Source organism: Saimiri boliviensis, chromosome 13, assembly GCF_048565385.1.
Source record: "Saimiri boliviensis isolate mSaiBol1 chromosome 13, mSaiBol1.pri, whole genome shotgun sequence".
Classification (NCBI taxonomy): Eukaryota; Metazoa; Chordata; class Mammalia; order Primates; family Cebidae; genus Saimiri; species Saimiri boliviensis.
This window is the reverse complement of record NC_133461.1, coordinates 97632739-97652821: the sequence shown is the minus strand read 5'-3', so window position 1 is coordinate 97652821 and position 20083 is coordinate 97632739. Positions and strand designations below refer to the sequence as shown.

Here is a 20083-nt window from a genome sequence, read left to right as displayed (position 1 = left end):
GCCTGGCAATGCAAGGCCCACTGACGTGTATCTGAAGCCCAGTTTTCCGTGGGACTGCAAGCAACATATTGTTACAATGAACTCATATCCTTAGTTTGAAAAGAGCAGAATAAAGGTACAGAGTTTAATGAGCATTATAAAAGAGAAAGTGGATTGAAACATTACATAAAGACCTAAGATGAAAAACTGAAATGGGAGTATAATTTTCCTTCCCCGACAATTAACAAAATGAGTACAAATTTTTAAAAGAAAAAAAAAAGTTCACCAACAGCAACCAAACAAGGAAACAGATCTAATCTGAGATATATTAACTTCAAAACCAGAGGCAAGGGAAAAATGAAGGAGGCGCCACGCACGGCTCATATTCTATTCCTGGCCCAGCCCTGACAAACCAAATGACAAGAGCAGAACCAGAACTCTCACTCCCATCCCGAAATGTGGCAAGAGGAAGTCCTTTTCCTCTTCAGTTGAGGAGTAGGAGGAAAAGCTACTGGGGAAAAGCAAAAAAAAGGTGCACCTGGACCGAAAACAACGGGCCGACTCCCGCGGAAGGAAGTAAGGGCTCCAGGGCCACGTCCTGAACGGGGGACAGATCCAATTCCAAATTCCAGTGAGTATTCTTTCTCTCTCTCTCTCTCTTTTTTTTTGAGATGGAGTCTTGCTCTGTCACCCAGGCTGGAGTGTAATGGCACGATCTCAGCTCACGGTTCAAGCAATTCTCCTGCCTCAGCCTCCCGAGTAGCTGGGATTATAGGCGCGTGCCGCCATGCCCAACTTATTTTTGTATTTTTAGTAGAGACGAGGTTTCAGCATCTTGGCCAGGCTGGTCTTGGAACTCCTGATCTTGTGATCCACCGATCTCGGCCTCTCAAAGTGCTGGGATTACAGGCTTAAGCCACTATGCCCGGCCTTTTTTTTTTTTTTTTTTTTTCAATTGAGATGGAGTCTTGCTCTGTTGCCCAGGCTGGAGTGCAGTGGCGTGATCTCGGCTCACTGTAACCTCCGCCTCCCAGGTTCAAGTGAGTCTCCTTGCCTCAGCCTCCTGAGTAGCTGGGATTACAGGCATGTGCCACCACAACCAGCTAATTTTTGTATTTTTGGTAGAGACAGGGTTTCACCATGCTGGCCAAGCTGGTCTTGAACTCCTGACATCAGGTGATACACCTCCTGTGGCCTCCCAAAGTGCTGGGATTACAAGCGTGAGCCACCGTGCCCAGCTGAGTGTACCTTCTCTTCTAAAAGAAATGGAATACAACTCCCAAGGAAGTGAGCTGAGCCACATTACAGAGATTACATCCCTAAATAGAGGACAGATCCAGCTCCCCACTTCACCACACAGCATTCCTTCAGGTTACAGAAAATAGGTCACGAATAGCCGGCCCTTAGTGCTCCTGGAGCTGCGAGGCAGGGATAAATCGGCCTCCACCTGGAGAATACAGTTCCTTTCTTATTTTAGAGCCAACAGAACATGTCAGCAGAACTGCACTCCCATAGACCAAGAGGAAAAGAAACAGCAGGCACAGCAAGCAACAGACAGGTAAACCACAACTCCAGAGAAAGCCGCTCCTCACCACTGCACCACACCAAGGAATAACTTCATTAAAACATTAATTCCACGAGACGAGAGCTCAAAGATGAGATTATAACCAATGAGACCAAAAAAGGATGCAGGCTTACCAAAAAAAGAGGAATAAAACCTCACTCAAGGAATAATACATTATGACAATTACAGAACAAAATTCTGCTGGTCATTTAACCCGTTTATGCCTGAGGCTGCAATTTTTTGAGTTTTTACAATCAGACCTTGGCGATGACCTTAAGCAGGATATAAATCACTCCCACATGCTTAGCGTTAAAAAAAGGGAACACTAGGCATAAATAGCTAAAGGAAAGTTTGAGATAATCGCAGCGAATGCAGATGGGCAAGATAAATGAAAGCAAACAGTGAGAAGACAAAGAGACTAACGAAAGATAACTCCTGTTCCTGAAGAAAAGAACCTAATGTGACATGGTAAAAAGCCCCGTAAAACTGCATACCTCAACCATACCTCAGCTTTCTGTTGAAACTGCTCTCTATAACCCAAATGTGAATAAGTAATTAAGGACTATACTCGCCACCTTACCCAGACAATGTGAAAACAAATGCTAATCTTGACTTTTGTGAATCACTTAAATAACAGTTAGAATGTCAAAAGGGGCCCCTGGCCCTCGGAATGTCCGGAGCCCCTCACCCCGACTTAGCCCAGGAATCCACTGGAATGTTCGGAATCCCCCTCACCGCCAGCCCCCGCCCCACACCCTCACTCCCAAGGTGATTTTTACGGGTATAAAGGGTCTTCACACGCTCCTTTCGGGGCCGCGGGTTGGAGAGACGCGAGTCCTCCTCCGTGGCCACCGGCAATAAAGACCCTGCAATTTGGCATATTTTTGTCTTGGTGTTGACTTTCTATGATCGGTCCGGTGCAACACTAAGAATGAAATGGAAGATGTGTTCTAAGATAAAACACAAAATTTTCCTGGCTGGGTGCAGTGGCTCACTTGAGCTCAGGAACTGAGACCAGCCTGGCCAATATGGTGAAACCCTGACTCTATTAAAAACATAAAAATTAATCAGGTGTGGTGGCTCACATCTGTAGTCCCAGCTACTTGAGAGGCTGAGGCAGGAGAATTGCTTGGATCCAGGAGGCAAAGGTTGCAGTGAGCAGAGACTGTGCCACTGCACTTCAGCCTGGGTGACAGAGCAAGACTCAGTCTCAAACAAAACCAACCACAACAAAACACAAGATTTTCCTGAAATGAAAGGAAAAACAGAATCTGAAAACTGATATAATGCCCTGTATTCCCCAAATGTTCAATACTGAAACATTACAGTGTTCAGCTATCAAACCTTAAAAGATTAAGACTTTTTTTAGGCATCCAGAAGAAACTCTTTATTCCCCAAAAGGGTTTATTATGAAAATTGAGGCCGGGCACAGTGGCTCAAGCCTGTAATCCCAGCACTTTGGAAGGCCAAGGTGGGCAGATCATGAGGTCAGGAGATGAAGACCATTCTGACCAACACGGTGAAACCCTGTCTCTACTAAAACAAAACAAAACAAAAAATTAGCCAGGTGTGGTGGTGCAAGCCTACAGTCCCAGCTACTTGGGAGGCTGAGGCAGGGGAATCGCTTCAACCTGAAAGGCGGAGGTTGCAGTGAGCCAAGATCATGGCATCGTACTCCAGCCTGGCAACAGAGTGAGACTGTCTCAAACAAAAGAAAGAAAGAAAGGAAAGAAGAAAGAAGGAAGGAAGGAAGGAAGGAAGGAAGGAAGGAAGGAAGGAAGGAAGGAAGGAAAGAAAGAAAAAGAAAGAAAGAAAGAAAGAAAGAAGACAACTGAGAAACACACTAAAACTTCTCTTAAACGGGAAAAAATTCAGACTGCCTTCTTCTTTCCCATAGCACCATTCAGTGTCAGAAGAGAATGAAAGACTGTCAGAACGTCTCCACAATTCTGAACAAAAGAAACTATGAGCCAAGAATACTATCCTCAGCCAACATATCGTACAATTTGGTAAAGACAATAGGCAGAAATTCTTGGGTAGGAAAGAAGTCAGAAAATATGGTCCCCTTCCTAGGGAGGAAATACGACTTAACAATGAAATGCATGTAATTAATACAGAAATGGAAATACAGACCGCTCAGGAATGCAGAAAACATCAAAAGAGGACTGATGGTGAGCATTAAAACCCTTCTGATAAGAAATAACAAAAAATCATTACCGGACTAGGGGTGGTGGCTCACACCTGCAACCTCAGCACTCTGGAAAGCCAAGGCAGGTGAATTGCTTGAGCCCAGGAGTTTGAGACCAGCCTGAGCAACATGGTGAAACCCATCTCTATAAAAAATGCAAAAATTAGCAAGGTGTGGTGGTGCATATCTGTAAGCCCAGCTACTCAGGAGGCTGAGGCAGGAGAATCGCTTGAACCCGGGAGGCGGAGGTCGCAGTGAGCAGAGATCACGCCACTGCGCTCCAGCCTGGGTAGCAGAGTTAGACCCTGTCTTAATAACAACAAAAAATCATTACAGAGATTATGGTCACAGGACACAATCTAAATGTTATAAAAGTGGACAATAATGTAACCAACACAATCGGGATATCAGGGAAAAGAGACATAAGAAAAAAACATGAGAATTCTGTCCTCAGTTTTCATAGTCAAGAGTCAATAGATACTATCTAAAATGGAAACAAGATAGCATCTGTTTCACAAGCTGTTGACTTTACCGGAGTCTTTTGGGAAATTATCTCTGTTGTAAAAAACATATTTCTTCAAAGCTTACTAATTCCTTTAATTTTACTGCAGCTTCTCTTTCTTCTGTCACATTCAGTGAAATTTTAATACTTTTTTTTTTTCTTTTTTTCTTTTTGAGACAGAGTTTCATTCTTGTCGCCCAGGCTGGAGTGCAATGGTGTGATCTCGACTCACTGCAACCTCCACCTCCCAGGTTCAAGTGATTCTCCTGCCTCAGCCTCCTGAGTAGCTGGGATTACAGGCATGCACCACCACGCCCAACTAATTTTTTGTATTTTTAGTAGAGACAGGGTTTTACTATGTTGGCCAGGCTGGTCTCAAACCCAAACTCAGGCGATCCGCCCACCTTGGCCTCCCAAAGTGCTGGAATTACAGGCATGAGAAGAATACCTGGAGTAGCGTTCACCTAATATTGCCGATGGCTATTTCTGGGTTGGTAGGATCTGGAGTGTTTTGGGGTTTCTTGTATTTCAACCCATTGAATCCACCAATTGGTGGTAGGAGTACCATAATATAATTGGTGATTATTTTTGTAATTAAGGAGTTAGGTACAATTTTCTAAGTATGGCACAAAAGCTAGAACCCATGGAAGCCATCATTAACACATCTGGCTACAGACCAGGTGTGATGGCTCACGCCTGTAAACCCAGCACTCTGGGAGGCTGAAGCAAGAGGATTGCTTGAGGCCAGGAGTTCAAGACCAGCTTGGTCAACATAGTGACACCCATCTCTACAAGAAAAAAATAAATTTAATTAGCCGGGTGTTATAGTGCATGCCTGTAGTCCCAGCTCAAGGGGCTGAGGTGGGAGGACTGCTTGAGCCCAGGAGTTGGAGTTTGCAGTCAGCTTTGACTGTGCCACTACACACCAGCCTGGGCAACAGAGCAAGACCTTGTCTCAAAAAAAATCATCAAAATAACATAAATCAACTAAAAAAAAACTTTGGCTATAGAAACTGCCAAATGTTCTACAGATGCTTGATGAATATACTCTCGATATTCATGGTCAAACTAACAATGATACAACCATCTGTGTAAGTCCCAGTTTATGAAATCAGAAAACCAATCGTCTGGCAGCGTGGTCATCAAGTGAATTCTGCCCTACAGGCTTCTCCGAGGGTAGAAAGAGCTCTGAGAAAAACCATCCAGCCCCTGGCCCTCCCCACTCACCCAAGGAACATCATCTGAGAAGCCACTCTCCCCTCAGACAAGCTGACCTGGGCTGACACCTTCACTCAAGCAAACAGCAAGTCTCACAGCTGGAAAGCCAATCCTCACTCGGCCCTGCCCAGGAGCTTAATCGGCTTATTCTTCCTCTGCCTCCTCCTGCCCTCCCACCTACCGCTCTCCTCCATACCCTAAAAGGATGCGTTCTCCTCTTCCAGCTCCGGCTCCCAGGAACTTCGCCTCAAGCCTTGGCGCGGTCAAAGCCCACCCAGGGTGGGAAATTTCCAGACAGTGCAGGAGGGCGGCCAGCAGAGCCCACTCACTCTCCCTGTGAAACTTCGCTCTGCTGGGAAGCACCGGATGGGAAAACTAAGAAAAATAATAATAAAAAAGAGAAACTCAGTGGTGACCCAGAAGCAGGGAACAAATATAGAACCCTGAGCCTGCTGTTCACCAACTAATATTTACTGAGCCGCCATTGCGTCTGCCAGCGCCTGTGGGAGGAGGTTATGAGGCAGACGGGTGGTCAGGGCCCCAGGCAGGCGGCACAGACAGGGAATGGCTTATTTAGCCCCATGCTGAGCGCAGAGTGAGTTTAATGACAGCCAGGCCCAGGCACTGGAGCCAGGAGGAGAGAGAGAGGGAGGGAGCACATTTGCCAGGCTCACTCCAGCCCAGCTGGAGCTGGAGCAAAGGGAACTTCCCAAAGCAACTGAGTCAGGTGGGCAGGGACCGGGGAAAGGCCCGCAGTGGCCAGCCGGTGTTTTCCCCACCCGAGGCCAGGGCCAGAGTCACCTCACTTCTCATCATTCACTCATCAACATTTCCCAGACAGTTGCAAAATTCTCCTTGTTGTCCAAGATCACTCCCGCTTGTCAGACCATGTGGCCGGACACGCGGCTTAGGAAACACAGTTCTCACTTCCATCACTTATGCCACCCCATGAAGCAGAACTTCCCAGCTTGTTATTCAGGATCAGATAAATAAATAGAAAACATGATCTAGTGGCCAAATCGTTAGACCACATGACGTGTCACAACCCTGCGTTCAACTTTGGGGCCTGCCAGTAACTTCCCAAGTGTATCTGGCACAGTTAAACTATGAAAGCACTGAGCTTGCAGACGGACTCTGATCAAGACAGACCTTAAAGGATGCGTGGCATAGCACTGAGGCCAGTGCCTTCCTTGTTCCCTATCTTCTGACTTCTCAGGATAACCCCTTCACTTAGTCCTGAATTCTGCTTCTGCTCAGTTACCTCTCCGTCCAGGAAGCCATCTTGGATCACTTTTCCAGCCTTTCCTCTGGCTACTATGGACTCCTCATTACCTTGTCTTCCAGGGAGCCCCCCAGCTAGATTTGTATTCCTTGAAGATAACTTCCTGAAATGCATCTTTCTCTCCATTTCTTCTATGTCCTCCTCTCCTCCCTGGCTGCAACAGTGCCTGGCATAGTGCTGGGCACATACAGGGCTAGAGGCAGAGAAGTTTCGCCTCCCTTCTAACTGAATCTGCCTGCATTGCCCCTGCAGCCTGGTAAACACCAGGGAGCTCTGAACCACCTTCCTCCTGGGCCACAGACCAACTCTAACCCAGATCATCTGAAGTCAGATGTCATGACCACCTATTACACACTTGTCTAAAGTAAACAATCCCTGACCTTGAATTTCATTTATATTAATTGAACTAAAAGCTAGCTCATTATCACGTACTGGCTTTAAAAACTCACTCCAAGAGTTTATCCACTTAACAAATACTTACTGCTTACCAATTAAGTACCAGAAGTCATGCTGGGTACTGGGGATGCAAAGGACCTCGCACCTGCCCTCAACGTAGCAGGGAAAGCAAACCTGAAACGATGCTGACAAGGGGGATGTATAGGTCAGGAGCAATTAAGCAATTTCAGCAGAAAGGGATTTTGTACAGGATATTAAAAGGCCTAGAGACTCCTTGGAAGAGCTGAATTTAAAAGACTCAAGTAGCTCCTGAACTCCCAGGAGCTACCTGCAAAGATCAAGTTGCAGAACTGGGCTGCCACCAGACAGCTATGGAGCAAGAAGCCACCTGCTCCAGAATCACACCGTCCCTGCCATGAGCCACACCAAGAAAATGCATGTCCCACCGTCTCCCCTCCAGAAGAAAGTGTCCAGGCTCTCCCTGCAGGGCTGTCACACACTTAAGGCTGGTTCAAGGCCTGGATGTGGTGGCTCGCCCCTGTCATCCCGACAGTCTGAGGGCCTCAGGTGGGAGGACTGCTTGAACCCAGGAGTTTGAGGCTGCAACAAGTTATGATTGCAACTCTGCACCCCAGCCAGCGCAACAGAGCAAGACCCTGTCTGCTAAGAAAAAAAAAGTAAAAAATTTTAAAAAGCCTTTCAGCTGGAACCACCATCTTCCAGCGATTTGCCCAAATGATGAACACAAAGGGAAAGAGAAGACGTGCCTGAGAGATGTTCTCCAGGCCTTCTAGAAAACAGAGTTGTAGGCTGGGCACAGTGGCCTGTGCCTGTAATCCCACACTTTGGGAGGCCGAGGTGGGCAGATCACTTGAGGCCAGGAGCTCAAGACCAGCCTGCCCACCATGGAAAAACTCCTTCTCTAGTGAAAGTACAAAAATTAGCCAGGTGTGGTGGTGCACAACTGTAGTCCCAGCTACTCGGGAGGCTGAGGCAGGAGATTTGCTTGAACCCAGGAGGTAGAGGTTGCAGCGAGCCGAGATTGCACCACTGCACTCCAGCCTGGGCCACAGATAAGACTCTCTCTCCAAAGAAAACCCATGGAGTTGTTATTGCAGGACGTTCTACTGTCAAAAAGAAAGAAAACATGGAGTTGTTCCTTTGACCACATACATGGGAATCTATTAAGGTGATACTGAAGGCATTAGACATCAAGCGAATGGGTACTGTTCACAAAAGGAATGACCCACCAATGTTACTATGGCAAAAACATCTGCAGCGTTCCCCAGTGTGCTGTCAGCATTGCCGTAAACAAACAAGTTAAGGGCAAGATTCTGGCCAAGAGAATAAATGTGCGTACTGAGCACAGAGAGCACTCTAAGAGCCGACACCGCTTCCTGGAACGCGTGCAGGAAAATAACCAGAAAAAGAAGGAAGCACTAGCCGGGCACAGTAGCTCACGTCTGTAATCCCAGCACTTTGGGAGGCTGAGGCGGGTGGATCACCTGAGGTCGGGAGTTCAAGACCAGCATAATCAACATGGAGAAACCCCATCTCCATTGAAAATACAAAATTAGACCGGGCACGGTGGCTCAAGCCTGTAATCCCAGCACTTTGGGAGGCCGAGGCGGGTGGATCACGAGGTCAAGAGATCGAGACCATCCTGGTGAACATGGTGAAACCCTGTCTCTACTAAAAATACAAAAAATTAGCTGGGCATGGTGGCATGTGCCTGTCATCCCAGCTACTCAGGAGGCTGAGGCAGGAGAATTGCCTGAACCCAGGAGGCGGAGGTTGTGGTGAGCCGAGACTGCGCCATTGCACTCCAGCCTGGGTAACAAGAGCGAAACTCCGTCTCAAAAAAAAAAAAAAAAAAAGAAGAAGAGAAAATAAAAAATTAGCCGGGCATGGTGGCGCACGCCTGTAATCCCAGCTACTGGGAAGGCTGAGGCAGGAGAATCACTTGAACCCGGGAGACAGAGGTTGCGGTGCGCCGAGATCGGCCCATGGCACTCCAGCCTGGGCAACAAGAGCGAAACTCCATCCCCCCCAAAAAAGAAGGAAGCATAAGAAAAAAAGAAAGAAAGAGGGTTCAACCGAAGGGCCAGCCTGGCCCACCCAGAGCCGGGCACCGCGAGGAGCACCAGTAGGTGCCTGAGCTGCTGGAACCTCTTCCCTGTGAATTCACGGCATAACAGATGTGGAAACCCAAAGACCCTGGACTGTAAAAAGACAGCAAAGTAGTAAAAGAAATATTAATAAATGTAAACTCCAACTCTCTGGCAGCAGTACCCTGGGCAAAATGTGCTTCTAAGGGCCTCTCACAAGAAGCTTGTGCACACCCCACCTCTCAAAATGGGTGACAGCCTCCCTGAGCCCCTCACCTCACTACCCTGGGGAGGAGAGGTGGGCCCTCGGCAAACATTTAGCCTGTGTTCTGCTCACATCTATCCACTGGCCCAGGACAAGCACCCTCACTGCAGCAGCGAAGCACGCTTGGATTCCCTGGGCAGCAAGTGGCCCCCAGAAGCCAGGCCCCAGCGGCAGCCCCACTGCTGGGCCTGAAGCCGAGACCACCTGCCTGCAGCCTACCCCGCCTCCCTCGGGTCCTCCTGCACCACTGCCTCCCCACCCCCAAGCCCACTGAAGCCCAATGCCTCCTTAAGACCCCACCCATGCCAGTCTGCAGCTGAGACGCGGAGCTATGTGTGATAATCTCTCCAGGAAAAGGGTTCTCAAAGTGCAGTTGCTGGAACACAGCATCACCATCACCTGGGAACTTGCTGGAAGTGCAAACTTAGCATTCCCCGCCACGACCCACTAAATCAGACACTCTGTGGTTGGGCCATCAATTTGGGTTTTAATAAGTGCTCAGACGACCACGATGCACACTCAAGTCTGAGGGCCACCACTCTCAGAAACACAGGCCGAGCTTTCTCATTCCAACTCCAGCTCTCTTAACCAACGCAGGTAAGAAGGGCCCTTCCCGTCCAGCACCTGCGTCATCACTGCTCTACAGGGCACCGCCAGGGCACCAGCAGAAAAGGCTGGGGCTGCATCTTGAACTTCTGATTTCTCAGTAACTAGAAATACTTATTAATAAAAACAAATTAATAAAGAAGCTCTATTCTCATGAGAAAGAGGGTTACTGAAAAAAAATAAAGAAAGGAAAAGCCCATATTTCCAAATTGGGTGAAAAAGGTAGACAAATGAATCATAATTCCTCCATTTTCCCTCCGGCTGTCCAAACCTCCCACACAGCACATTCTTCTGGCTCAAGGTCACTGGCAGCCACCAACCCATTACCGAAGCTAAGGCCTTCCCACATCCTCTGCTTTCTCCCTGCGGGCCTCACCACGAACCCAGAGCATCTCCTCGGATTCCAGGCTCCTGAACAGAAAGCAACACTCCAGGCCCTGTTCTCTCCTGGCCACATAGCCCCTCCCTTCCAGAACCTCCTCCCCTCCCTCCTTTCACCACCGCCCCTCCCCACCCAAAGCACAACTCCCAACACTCCCCTCCCTCCAGCTCCGTGCTACGGCCCCTCTGCCTGGGAGTCAGGGGTCTGTCCAACTGGTCTCCTGCCCACTGTCACCCTTACCGGCCACTGCTCTCTTGCCTGGGCCCTGGGCTCCATCTGACAAGTTCCACCCCTCCATCCTACACCTTCCCATCTCCACAGCCCTCCTGGCCACAGGACTAGGAAGTCCCCTTCATGTCAGTGGTTCACACGTGCCCCACAAGGTGTGAAGGTCCCGAATGGAAGAAAACAGGTGTACGGCAGGACTGAGGACCATCGTGGATCTACCTCAATCTTCCAGCATCAGTCCCATCCCCATCCAAGAAACAGTCTCACCTCCTGCTTAGTTTCAATATCATCATACAGTCTTAGAATGACACACCTTATATTTTAGGCTACCTTTTTTTTTTTTTTTTTGAGATGGAGTCTCATTCTGTTGCCTAGGCTAGAGTGCAATGGCTCGATCTCAGCTCGCTGCAATCTCTGCCTCCCAGGTTCAAGCGATTCTCCTGCCTCAACCTCCCAAGTAGCTGAGACTATAGGTGCCCCCTACCATGCCCCACTAATTTTTGTATTTTTAATAGAGATGGAGTTTCACCATATTGGCCAAGCTGGTCTCGAACTCCTGACCTTGTGATCCGCCCCACCTCGGTCTCCCAAAGTGCTGGGATTACAGGCGTAAGTCACTGCGCCCAGCCGTCTAGGTTTTTTTGGTTGTTTCCTAACAGTCCTGTGGGGTTAAATGTGTACATGTTTAAATGTGTACATGCACACACTCACCGTGCAAACACATATAGAAACAGACACACCCTCACCGCCCCCCACCCCGACCCCCAGACATGACAGAATAGCTAAGATAGGCACTTCAATGCAGATGCATTATTTCCAGCCCAGAAGTCAAGGGCAGGAGTTCCCTGTCAGAGACGCAAAGGAAGCAGAAGGAGCCTGGTCCAGGGCTCTGCAGAGACGCTGTCTAGAGCACACGCACAGATGGGTTCCAGGCCAGAGGCTTCTGGCTCCTATCACACCCAGTTCTCAATCAGGGCCAGAAGATCCAAGACCCGTTCACACAAGGCTCCCTCTCCTCAGATTTAAAACCTCAAAGTAGTAGGTATGATGGCAGTTTCCAGATAATATGACGGCACAGAAAAAGTGACTTCCCTGACAGCATAACTATTTAAGTATTTCCACTTGCCCTTTCACTCCCCTCGTCCTTCAAACTGGCGGCCTGCCTATTAAAAGGGATCAACATTCTAACCAGACTTAAAGGCTTCCCCTTTCCAGCTAACGCCAAGCCCAGGGAGCAATCAGACTGCCACAAAGAAAGGGTTTCTGCTTTTAGCTTGCAATGCAGAAAGGCTCCTGTCTGGGTGACTTTCAACCCCGAGGACATCTTAGGGCAGCACTATTCACAGTAACAAAAACCCAGAGCTGACCCAAAAGCCCATTAGCAAGAGCGTGGATGAGGGAACCACGACACGACTTTAACACCAACTGCAGAGTCCGAGTTTTTAATAATTACCGCCTGTCTTTTTTTGAGACAGGGTATCGCTCTGTTACCGAAGCTGGAGTGCAGTGGCACGATCACGGCTCACTGCAGCCTTGACCTCACAGACCCAAGCGATCCTCCCACCTCAGCCTCACGAGTAGCTGAGACCACAGGTTCACACCACCATGCCTGGCTAATTTTTTTCTTGTTTTGTAGAGACAGGGTCTCACTCTGTCACCCAGGCTGGTCCTATGTGCCTTGGCTCAGAGATCCTCCCACCACAGCCTCCAAAATGCTGAGATTACAAGCGTGAGCCACCACAATCGGCCAACAATCACCTTTTGAATGCTACTCATTCTTCAAGGCTCCCTCCAGGAAAATTTGGAAGGACTATCTGAATCTGAAGATACTACAATGTAAACTCCCCGAGGACAAGAGCTCATCCAAGTTTTCTTTGCAAAGTGAATGGAATACAAGGAATTTGATGGAGGAAATGGTGAAATAAAATAAAATCTCTTAACTGGGCTTCCAGCTTCCCCTGGCACCTGGCTCTGTTATGTCAGAGTCCCCACTCCTCTCTTTTAAGTTGAACATATACACATATCAAGTGCCCAGATCTTAAGTTTACAGCTTAATGAAAGAGTCATCCAAGTTTTCATATGGGCTGGGCGTGGTGGCTCAGGCCTGTAATCCCAGCACTTTGGGAGGCCCAGACAGGTGAATCACCTGAGGTCAGAAGTTCCAGACCAGCCTAGCTAACATGGAGAAACCCTATCTCTACTAAAAATACAAAAATCAGCGGGGCACGGAGGCACATGCCTGTAATCCCAGCTATGCAGGAGGCCGAGGCAAGAGAATCGCTTGAACCCAGGAAGCAGAGGTTGTAGTGAGCTGAGATCGTGCCACTGCACTCCAGCATTGGCCACAGAGCAAAAAAAAAAAAAAAAAAAAAAAAAAACTCCTTTTCAAAAAAAAAGAGTCATACTTCTTTTATTTTTTTTGAGACGGAGTTTCGCTCTTGTTACCCAGGCTGGAGTGCAATGGCGCGATCTCGGCTCACCGCAACCTCCGCCTCCTGGGTTCAGGCAATTCTCCTGCCTCAGCCTCCTGAGTAGCTGGGATTACAGGCACGCACCACCACGCCCAGCTGAGTTTTTATATTTTTAGTAGAGACGGGGTTTCACCATGTTGACCAGGATGGTCTCGATCTCTTGACCTCGTGATTCACCCGCCTCGGCCTCCCAAAGTGCTGGGATTACAGGCGTGTGCCACCGCGCCCGGCCAAGAGTCATACTTCTAAAGTACAAATAGATCGCATCACTTTCCTTGCTTCAATCCCTCCAAAGTCTTTCTATTATATGAGGAATCAAATCTTTTTTATTCTAATTATTTTTAACTTTTTTCAAGATGGGGGTCTCGCTGTTACCCAGGCTGCTCTTGAACTCCTGGCCTCAAATAATGCTCCACCTCATCCTCCCAAAGTGCTAGGATTACAGGTATGAGCCACTGCGCCCAGTCACAGGGAATAAAATCTAAACTCCTCTTCCTGGTCTATAAACCACTGTGTCAACTGGCCTTTGCCCATCCTGCTGCCCATATAACTGGCTCATCTCACTCACTGGGCTCCAGCCACCCAGGTCCCTCTTCCCGTCCCTTTACCACAAGCTCATTCTGACCTCAGAGCCTTGGCACCTGCTATTCCCTCTGCCTAGAATGCTCTTCCCCTAGATCTTCATAACACGTCTCAGTTAAACCGTCACCTCTTCACCGTGGACAAAAGCCCACTCCCAGGCAGTCACAACCCTAATGCCCTATTAAGTCCTTTTTCATTATCCACTTCCTCCTAACTAGACTGTCAGCTGCAGGAGAGCGGAGACTGGAGGACGCAATAGAACCTGGTGCCTGTCCCCGAAGAACACCCGCTGAGAGCATGTTACTTTCCCACTGCCCGTTCATGAGGTGCCACACATTTCAGTTTTCTTTGGTCTTTATGCCCGCGTGAACTAAAAGCAACCTTGGGGAGATGGCCAGGGACCCCTCTCCTGCCGCCGCTTCAGTAGAACTGAAGACCCCAGAGCGCCAGAGATGCCAGCCCAGAGTAGAAACATAAAACATTGGATGACGATTTTTTTTTTTTAAATGAGATGGAATGTCAGTCCTGTTGCCCAGGCTGGGGTGCAGTGGGGTAATCTCCACTCACTGAAACCTCTGCTTCCCAGGTTCAAGCAATTCTCCTGTCTCAGTAGCTGGGACTACAAGCGCCTGCCACCATGCCGGGCTAATTTTCGTATTTTTAGTAGAGACGGAGTTTCAGTGTTGGTCAGGCTAGTCTCAAACTCCTGATCTCAAGTGATCATTGACCATGGCCTCTGAAAGTACTGGGATTACAGACGTGAGCCACCGTGCTGGGCCAGAAATTATTTTTTAACATAAAGTGAGGTGGGGTGTGGGACACAAAGGCAGGCAGTGGGAGAGAGGCCGGCCCCGGCAAGCAGCCTCCCTTTCCACATCCCTGAGAAGGTCAACCAGTGATAATCCCACCAAAAATAACACCTCCTCTTCCCTGTAGCAGGGGAAGAAAAAGGAAAGTCCACAAGTACAGGCTGTTTCTAGAATTTCTCAGTGGCTCATGGAAATTTTGAGTTTTGCTGTCATCACACACATCCTGACACGCTGGGGGAGGGGCTTGTGAGTGCTGCCAAGAGGGAGCGATGCCAACGTAACCAAGGCCACAGCCGGGGGCTGCCAGCAGAGCTGCAGCACACACCAGAGTTTACCCCTGGTCAAGGCTCCTGCTGTGGGAGGCACCGCAGAGCGTCTGCTGGGTCTTAGGGGGCGGCGGAGGAGCCAGGAACAGGAACTGGGACGTGGAATTTCTGTTCTGAGAGCTGGCACCTGGTCAGAGGCCTGGGCCTGGGGGAGTGGGTGACTTTGTAATTTTTGCACCTTTCTGGGAAGGGAGATGGGAACAGCATGGCTTGCTGCCCCTGGAAACCACCCAGGGACCTGGTGGCCTGAGAACTTGCCCAGCCTATCAGATGGAACATAGCCAGCCCTGGAGAAATGGTCAGCACTGGAATTGGAATACAGATACGCCAATCGGTGTCACATGAGCCTGGGATGACAGGGCACAGGACGCGTCCTCAGTGAGCAGGAGGAGAGAAGGGCGGGGGCAGGGAGGAATTCCAGGGCTGGAAGCCTTGTCCTCTCTGCTTCCCGGTAGGGAAAGCAGGGCCAGCCTCCCTGCTAGTATGGCTCCACCTGGCCCCAAGCCTCAAGTACACTGTGCTCTAAGGAAACAAGCGCCCAGTTCCTGGGGCCTGGCCGGGGCCCTCTGGTTTCCAGGAAAGGACAGAGAGTGAAGACTGTTCAATCTTACAGGAGTCTCTCAAATAGCAAGATACATACCCCACCCCACCCCACTTGCTCCCACACCGAAACATCTTTTAGGGTTTCCAGTAAAATAAGTGAAAGAATACAGCTGGTGTAGGCCTGCCACCCTCCTGGCCCCTCCTGGTCCCTCCGGGATAGCAGCCCAGCGATCCCTGTGTGATGGAAGAGGTGCTTCTGATGAGCTGGCTCCTTGTTCTCCAGCAGGAAACAAAGAAAAGACTTATGGGACAGAAGGGATCTTCCAAGAATGAAAGGGATCCTAAGACCCAGGGACAAACTGGCTGGGAGGCAGTCCCTGCCCTCAGAGGTTACAGTTAACACATATTTATTAGGACCACTTCCTGGTGGTCGTTTCTGGCTCATATCATACCCAGCTTTCCATCAAAGCCAGCAGAAGACCTGCATGGACAGGGCTCCCTATCTTCAGGTTAAAAAAAAACACCACCACCCCTAGCCGGCCACGGTGGCTCCCACCTGTAATCCCAACACTTTGGAAGGCTGATGCAGGCAGATGACGAGCCCTGGAGTTCGAGACCAGCCTAGCTAACACCATGAAACTCTGTCTCTACCAAAAATGAAAAAATATTAGCTGGGCATGGTAGCATGTGTCTGTGGTCCCAGCTACTGAAGAGGCTGAGGCAGGAGGATCGCTTGAGGCCAGGAGGCAGAGGCCATGGTGAGGTGAGCTCACGACACTACATTCCAACATGGGTGGCAGTGTAAGACTGTCTCAAAAAGGAACAAAACAAAAGCAAAGCAAAACCCTCAAGGTTGTACTTTTTTTTTTTTTTTTTTTTTTTAATAGAGTCAGAGTCTCACTTTTGCGGCATAGGCTGCAGTGCAGCGGTCCGGTCATAGCTCCCCGCAACCTTCAACTCCTGGGCTCAAGGGATCTTCCCACCTCACAAGTAGCTAGGACTACAGGCACATGCCACCGGGCCTGGACTAATTTTTCTTTTCCTTTTTTTTTTTTGAGATGGAGTCTCATTCTGTTGCCCAAACTGAAGTGCAATGGTACAATCTCAGCTCATTGCAACCTCCGCTTCCTGGGTTCAAGCGATTCTCCTGCCTCCACCTCCTGAGTAGCAAGAATTACAGGCACGTGCCACCACGCTTGTATTTTTAGTAGAGACAGGATTTCACTATGTTGGCCAGGCTGGTCTCGAACTCCTGACCCCGGGTGATCCACCCGCCTCTGCCTCCCAAAGTGCTGGGATTATAGGCATGAGTCACCGCGCCTGGCCAATTTTTAATTTTTTTCTTAAGAGATGGGTCTTGTGTTGCCTGGGCTGGTCTTGAACTCCCAAGACTCAATCAATCCTCCCCAGCCTCATCTGTCCAAGTAGCTGGGACTACAGCTTTGTACCACTGACCAGCAGTTAACTAATTCCATACTCTTACTACCTGTGTTTGCGTGCCTATTTCATAGGAGTCTCACTAAGTATTAAAATATTCCATCTTTACAATCTGATAGGTCGAAAATTACCTATTTTTCTAATTCTTTTAATTTGCATTTCTTTGATTATCAGTGTTTTACATTTACTAACATTTATATTTCTTCTCCTTTTACAAACTGCCTGGTTACTCCTTTGCCGCCCCCCCCCCTCCTTTTTTTTTTTTTAGATAGAATCTCACTCTGATGCCCAGACTGGAGTGCAGGGGCACGATCTCGGCTCACTGCAACCTCCCCATCCTGGGTTCACACAATTCTCCTGCCTCAGCCTCTAGAGTAGCTGGGATTACAGGCGCGTGCCACCACACCCGATTAATTCTTGTATTTTCAGAAGAGTCAAGGTTTCATCATGTCAGCCAGGCTGGTCTTGAACTCCTCACCTCAGATGATCCGCCCACTTCGGCCTCCCAAAGTGCTGGGATTACAGGCATGAGCCAGCAGGACCGGCCTTCTTTGCCTGTTTTCGCTGATATATTCATTCTTTTAAACTGGCTTGTTATATGGCAAAATATTAACCCTTTTGTCACATTACAAATATTCTTCCTTTTTAGTTGTTTGCCTTTTAATTTTGTTAACTGGTATTATTGAGACAATTTTTTTTTTTTTGAGACGGAGTTTTGCTCTTGTTGCCCAGGCTGGAGTGCAACGGCGCGATCTCGGCTCACTGCAACCTCCACCTCCTGGGTTCAAGCAATTCTCCTGCCTCAGCCTCCTGAGTAGCTGAGGTTAGAGGCACCCGCTACCACGCCCAGCTAATTTTTGTATTTTTGGTAGAGACAGGGTTTCACCATGTTGACCAGGATGGTCTCGATCTCTTGACATCGTGATCCACCCGCCTCGGCCTCCCAAAGTGCTGGGATTATAGGCGTGAGCCACGGCGCCCAGCCAAGACAATTTTTAAAGAGGTAAAGCCAAATATACCACGATTTTCCTTTTTAAGGTTTCTGCTTTTAGTAACATGCTTGGAAAATCCTCTCCTGCCCTGTAAGTATAGGCATATACACCCATATTTTCTTGCATTTAAAACATTTCGGGCCAGGTGTGGTGGCTCACACCTGTAATCCCAGCACTTTGGGAGGTCATGGCGGGCAGATCACGAGGTTAGGAGTTCGAAACCAGCCTGGCCAGCACAGTGAAACCCCATCTCTACTAAAAATACAAAAAGTAGCCGGGCATAGCAGCACACGCCTATAGTCTCAGCTACTTGGTAGGCTGAGGCAGGAGAATCGCTTGAACCCGGGAGAGGTTGCGGTGAGTTGAGAGCGTGCCACTGTACTCCAGGCCGGGTGACAGAGCGAGACTCTGTCTTAAAAAAAAAAAAAAAATTTTTTTTTGAGAGACCAGGCATGGTGGTTCACTCCTGTAATCCCAGCACTTTGGGAGGCCGAAGTAGGGGCAGGTTGCATGAGACTAGGAGTTTAAGACTAGCCTGGGCGGCCGGGCGCGGTGGCTCAAGCCTGTAATCCCAGCACTTTGGGAGGCCGAGGCAGGTGGATCACGAGGTCGAGAGATCGAGATCATCCTGGTCAACATGGTGAAACCCCGTCTCTACTAAAAATACAAAAAAAAATAGCTGGGCATGGTGGCACGTGCCTGTAATCCCAGCTACTCAGGAGGCTGAGGCAGGAGAATTGCCTGAACCCAGGAGGCGGAGGTTGCGGTGAGCCGAGATCGCGCCATTGCACTCCAGCCTGGGTAACAAGAGCGAAACTCCGTCTCAAAAAAAAAAAAAGACTAGCCTGGGCAACATGGCAAAACCCTGTCTCTACTAGAAATACAGTAATTAGCTGGGCATGGTGGTATATGCCTGTAGTCCCAGCTACTTGGAAGGCTGAAGTAGGAGGATCACTTGAGCTTGGGGGGTCAAGGCCACAGTCAGCCATGATCGAGCCGCTGTACTCCAGCCTGGGGGACACAGTGAGACCCTCTCTCAGAGGGTTTAAAAAAAGGGGAATGGAGAGGCTTACTGATGATAAGTGGGGATGGAGGGGGATGCTTTCTGCTCTGTTTTTGAAGATCTTCACTTGGAGGTATTAAGTAGATTCCAGTCTTGGACTGGCATCTGTGCATGCGTCCCTAACCCAGTGACACAGCCCCTCTCTGCCCAAGTAACTGGCTTGACACTTCAAGATTGCTCAACCAGACGATGCTGTCGCTTCTAAGCATGACACTCCACGATTAAACTCTGCCCTCAGTTTTCCCTCTCTGTCACAGGGTACCACAGTCTGTCCTCTGCCCATCCTACACTCAACCAGAGCTCTCTGTACAGAGGCAAGTTGTTGGTACAATCATCTCTTGAAATCAGCAGGGGACTGGTTCCAAGACACCCTCGCCGCCTGCAGGATACCAAAATCTATAGTTGCTCAAGTCCCTGACATAAAATGGCATAGTATTTGCACATAACCTACGCACTTCCTACAGACTTTAAATCATCTCTAAGTTACTTATAGTATCAAATATAATGTAATTGCCACATAACCAGTTTCTATACTGTGTTTATTTGTATTCTGTGTAATCGTTATATTGTTAGTTTTGTTTCTTTTCTCAAATATTTTCCATCTGTGGTTTATTGAACCCACAGACAGAGACTGAGAGCTAACTGTATTGCAAAGTATCTAAGGACACAGGGCCTGTAGGCTAGCCTTCCACCCACCTGGTTTTCAGATCTGTGTCACCATGAGGGGAGCAGACAGCCCGAGGCTGGGCCCCAGCCTCCACAGCAGCCAGGCCTGCCTTCTCTCCTAGGTCTAAAAGAAAACTCTTTTCTTTGGCAGCTCTGTGGACCAGAGTTTACTAAGTGACATTTCCCCCCACCCTGAATCTAGTGGGTTGAATACCATCCCCCCAAAATAACTGTCTACCTGAAATCTCAGACAGTGGCTTTCTTTGGAAATAGAGATTGTGCAGATAAAATCAGTTAAGGATGTCAAGATAAAAGTGTCCTAGATTTACGACAGGCCCTAAATCCAATGAGCTGGTTTTTTTTTTTTTTTTTTTTTTTGTAGACAGAGCTTTGCTTTTCTTGCCCAGGCCAGAGTGCTATGACACAATCTCAGCTCGACGCAACCTCAGCCTCCTCCTGCCTCAGCCTTCCGAGTA

General features: G+C 48.7%; 2 protein-coding genes across 4 annotated transcripts in view; both read right to left on the bottom strand.

Moving 5' to 3' along the window:
- Window positions 1-20083, bottom strand: part of SLC39A14 (solute carrier family 39 member 14) — a 61631-nt gene that overhangs the window by 27421 nt on the left and 14127 nt on the right. Inside the window, exon 1 of one of the 3 annotated variants that reach the window (XM_074384046.1) lies at window positions 5648-5737. The exons of the other annotated variants lie outside the window; for them this stretch is intronic. The gene's annotated coding sequence lies outside the window, so the exon portion shown is untranslated. Of the gene's footprint in view, window positions 1-5647; window positions 5738-20083 lie in introns of those variants that run through there. 3 annotated transcript variants of the gene reach the window in all.
- The window catches only part of PIWIL2 (piwi like RNA-mediated gene silencing 2), a 131917-nt gene continuing 117575 nt past the window's right edge, over window positions 5742-20083 (bottom strand). The window contains exon 24 of the mRNA XM_074384044.1: window positions 5742-5826. The gene's annotated coding sequence lies outside the window, so the exon portion shown is untranslated. The remainder of the gene's footprint in view (window positions 5827-20083) is intronic.